The sequence below is a fragment of the Lolium rigidum genome, chromosome 1 (genome assembly GCF_022539505.1).
Source record: "Lolium rigidum isolate FL_2022 chromosome 1, APGP_CSIRO_Lrig_0.1, whole genome shotgun sequence".
NCBI lineage: Eukaryota > Viridiplantae > Streptophyta > Magnoliopsida > Poales > Poaceae > Lolium > Lolium rigidum.
The window spans coordinates 311,732,538-311,737,178 of NC_061508.1; the positions used below are offsets into that span (position 1 = coordinate 311,732,538).

General features: G+C 38.8%; 2 long non-coding RNA genes across 2 annotated transcripts; both read left to right on the forward strand.

Moving 5' to 3' along the window:
* The first annotated feature begins 242 nt into the window (after positions 1 to 242).
* On the forward strand, positions 243 to 2,658 carry LOC124684152. Its single transcript, XR_006996927.1, has 3 exons — positions 243 to 1,766; positions 2,063 to 2,162; positions 2,459 to 2,658. It is a non-coding gene; the product is annotated as an uncharacterized LOC124684152 (long non-coding RNA).
* A 235-nt stretch (positions 2,659 to 2,893) lies between these two features.
* On the forward strand, positions 2,894 to 4,313 carry LOC124684151. The gene is made up of 3 exons (XR_006996926.1): positions 2,894 to 3,330; positions 3,434 to 3,526; positions 4,031 to 4,313. It is a non-coding gene; the product is annotated as an uncharacterized LOC124684151 (long non-coding RNA).
* The last annotated feature ends 328 nt before the right edge of the window (positions 4,314 to 4,641 follow it).

The following is a 4,641-nucleotide window of genomic DNA, read 5'->3' on the forward strand; positions in this document are numbered from 1 at the left end:
TGGTACTGGTGCGGCGGAGCGACGAGCGGCGTGCAGCCAGGTAAGCTCTTCAAGAATCGGCCACCAGAGGCTCTCGGTGAGTACCAGGGCATGTCTACGCGATTGTTTATTGCTTTGAAATTTCTGATTACTTCGATTTGATTTCTACTACTGGTGAGCTGTGTCTGCTTGAGATTACTCTCCTGATGCAGTTACTTGGTTGTGCTTGTGACTGTTTTGTTGGATCATCTCGTACAGGATGCTGGAGATCTGCTTATTCTGGGATTGATCTAAAGACATGTTTACATTTGCTTGGTTCTGGTTTTGGAATTGTGCATGATGCGCTGGACAAAATGGATTAGTTTGGTTACTCTTCTGGTTGTTTCAAGACTGTTATGTAGCATAGTGTCTCCTGTCAATGCATATTAGTTGATGTTTTAAATCCATGATCAGACTTCCAATAATGCAACCTCGATAATCTCCTATCTTACTATGGATACATGAGCAAATGCTGGTAGATTGTAGTTTATGATAAGAACTGTGTTAACTTGCATGGTCTGTTTGGGAGGCAGTCTGGCACCACCGCTGGTTACTCCTACCATGCAGCAAACAAGAACAAGGCTGTGGACTGGGAGGAGAGCACTCCTATTGACTACTTGCTTAACCCTAATTAAGAGGTTATGTTTAGTGATCACTTAGTTCATTAAGAAGTTACATTTGCTGTGATGTTTTACTATGGAATGCTTGCGATACGAACTTCTGTTATCCACTCTGTGATCTCATATGTTGGGATGTACTCCTGTGTGAGGGTGACGTTAGGAAGTATTCTCTAACTGTGATCTGTATTCTTGTTTGATGATGACAATTATTCTTGAGCTGTGATTTATACTTGCTTTAAAAACTGCATAGAAGCTCAGGGAACCGTGTGAGTTAGTACATTGTGGTGTTAATATTTGTTTGACTGCCCAGTTGAGCCTCTGGTACCTTCGAGAATTGTATTACGTATGATAGTCTGTGTTACTACTGTATGCATGTTGTGGGGTTTGATATGAGACAATATTATGTCGTTTGCTAAGTAATTGGAAGAAGTTAAGAGTAGCTATCAACAGATTACATATGTTATTGGTGTCTATTTAAACTGTGTTAATATTTTGGTTACTATCATACTCCACTATCCGAACAACACCTCACAGTTGGTATTTGTTAGTTATGTCCAGGCAATTCCAATACAAATCTGAAGCTAGTCCTGATATATTATCTGATATCCTTCAATCCACGTCGGGATTGTTGGTTATATATTTTCCTCGGTGATAATTTGTATGCTGTACTAGTGTTCTCTATGTAGACGGCAGTTTCTGACCTATTCAGAGCTTTCAAGTTTGTTTACGTTTTGTATGTAGTCCTTTACTCATTCTGGCTGCTGCCCCCTTAAAGTGGTTTTGCCTTCTGTAATTAGCATAGATCTTCTAGCATGTCCTTCACGTTGCCCTTCTATTAAATGATATCTTCTTTAACACAAACCTTGTTAGTTCCCATGCAGTACATTCCTGGAACCAAGATAGTCTTCCCTGGCCTGAAGAAGCTACATGACCGTGCTGATCTCATTGCGTTCCTGAAGCTAGCCACCTCCTCTTAAAAGGACTTGCTGCTATAATCCTGTCGTGATGAGAGAATTTATTTTACAGTTAATAAAATGATTAGACATTAATAGCCACTGTTTTTTAACAGGGTGCAGTCCACGAGATATTTAATTCTGTATGCATTGGGTAGCAGCTTGAGCTTAAAAGGTGCTCTACTCTCTGGCTCATCTCTTAGATTCGATTCGATTTTTATCGATTGATACTGCAGATTGTGCAGTGAGAAGATGTAGGCCAAACAATACAATTGCTTTCTTCAGATGTATACTACAACCACATAATATATGCAGTTGGCCCTAAACACCTTAGTACTAGAAAGTAGAGATACTTAAAATTGGAATATGGAAGCTTTTCAAAGGTCACTTAGGCCATGTCTCTGAGTAAAGCCTGCTTCTTCATCTATTATGTTCCATTTATTTCTCTCTTGCTATCATCTGTGGTTGCAGGTGAGGATGGAAGTTTGCATTGTGTTCTAGCGTAAGAGGGGGAGGACAAAATATGGAAGACTTCTACGACATTAAATCATCTAAAATAGATGTTAAACAGGTAAACGTATTTGGAGTATTCGATGGTAAATAGGTTCTACCATTTAAACACTTCATCATTCTCCTTTATTGTTTAGACTATAATTCTTTTGTCAATATAAAACATGGTGGTTCACGTGCCACCGAGTATCTCAAGGAGCACTTACTTGAAAGCCTCCTGAAACATCCAGCTTTCATTACTAATATGAAATTGGCAATAAGTATGATGTTAATTTACTCATAGAGCGTTACTTCGAAGTCAGTTTTCCCATCTACTAGTAGCTAAGCAACCATGTACCAACTAATGCTAATTCGCAGGTGAATCCTATAAGGAGACTGGCACAGATTTCTCGGCTGCTGAAATCACTATTTGCAGAGAGGATGGATCAACTGCGTCAACAGCAATTTTGGTTGGCAACCATCTCTATGTGGCAAATGTTGTTGATTCACGGGCTGTAATATCAAAGGCAGGCAAAGGTGTGGTTTTTCATAACTTTTATCACTGTTAGTGTTATATATATCATGCTGTCTTCATTCACAACAGCTACGTCAGAGCGTTGACCATGCACTATTCGTAGTTGTAGTGAATTACTTCATAATTTTCTAGGACTCCTTCCTATCTCGTGGTAACTAGTTCTCACACCAGTTATTACAATTCCTGGTGCGTTATTTCAAATTTCTGATGGAACTAATGATGAGGGATACCCAACATGGCAGAAATTTTTTCTGTACTTTTATCAGTATTCAGTATCCTGGAACCATTAAATGCACAAGGGTGGAAACTGGCAGTGGATAATCCAAATTATCCAGTATTCATATTCAGGAAAAATGCATATATAGGAAACACCACATTTCGAAATCCTATGGGAAAGACCACAACTGAATCGAAACTGTGTCGGCTAACATTTGATCGCTGTTATTATTCCATTTGATAATGTGTTTGCTTCCTAGTTTCCTAAGTGATGTGGTTGACTTAGATACATATTACACAAGAAAGCAAGATCATATTGCACGAGCAGCTCATCTACCAACATTTGTTGCCTTATTGGAATATACATATATGGATCCTATAATATGTTGGTGAATCAGTTTAGTCTGTCTTGTTTGCAGCTAGTGCACTTCCAGATGACCAAACAGAAGCGACGAGCGGGAACGGATTGAAAATGCCTGGGGAGTTGTTACATTTAGTGGTAAGCCCGGCACTGGTTATGTCGTGATATACTTTGTTCAAAACCAATCATGCGTTCATTGGAAGATCTATTATCAGACAATGCCAAATTTTTGTTTTTGTAGGAACATGGACAGTAGGTGGTGCACTTGCAATTGTCCCGGGCATTTGGTGACCACCTGTTGAAGCAGTTTGTTGTTGCAGAGCCCGAGATTCAGGTGATATTGGAATACTCGTCAAAACTTTTTGTTGTCTATACCAACAAAAAAGATACTATAGTACAATTTCCCTGGATCATGATAGATGTCATGCATGCACTTTATCGTAAAACAGAGCAATTTAGTCAAGCCTTTGCAAAGTATTCTGTCAGGAACAAGAAATAGATGATGAACTGGAGTTTCTTATTTTGGCTAGCGAATTGGTATATGTCAAATGAGGATAGCACGCCATATACCAAATTTAGCCATGCAAATCAATTTGGTCTGAGCCTTTTCAGTCGTTAAATTCATATTTAAAATGCATGATATTTCTCAATAAACAATCTGATGACATGTGAAAGTTACCATCTCGTATTCTTTTTAAGTGACAGAATGATCCATATAGTGACTCTTCTGCCAATAGCTTGTTTGATTTTGCACTTTTAAAATTAGAATCAGGGGAATGCATCACAATCCCCTAATCTTTTTCAAGTTTGTGCTGATACAATAAATGTGATTTTCCAGCATGCTGTTGCATTTGTGTAGGAGGAGGTAGGCCCTGAGGCTACAGCCCGGAAGCTGACAAAGATCGCTTATAGGCGTGGGAGCTATGACAATATAACATGCATTGTTGTAGAATTTCATCATGACAGTTTTGGCAATGGTTCTCGCCCCGTTAAGTGGCCAAATTTGATTTCATGTGCTTTCTTGTTTGTTTTTAACTTACTCTGGCATCATTTGTATTGATAAGGTCGAAACATGGCCTTTTCATTGGTACCTGTTGTGCTCTTTTCTCCGGCTTCCTTGTCCTCAGTTGATCCAATTTGAGTCTGAGCTGCTTTGCAGTTTGATGTCTTTGCGCAATGATACCCAACATCATTACTTTATCAGTACCGGATCATGTTCTTCATGGTTTTTGATGCTGGAAAATTAGACACTCTGTTAATTCCCATTTTCTTTTCTAGTTATTCATTGCAACATAATACTGATGTAGTACTCATAGTAAAAGCAGGAAATCCAGGATATAATTTCAAAGGTTAACTGAGAACTGATTCAGTTCACTTGAAGATTGTGTTGATGAGAAATATAAGAGGACCAAGTCACGAAGAAGGCACCACCCAGAAAGTCAGAAATTT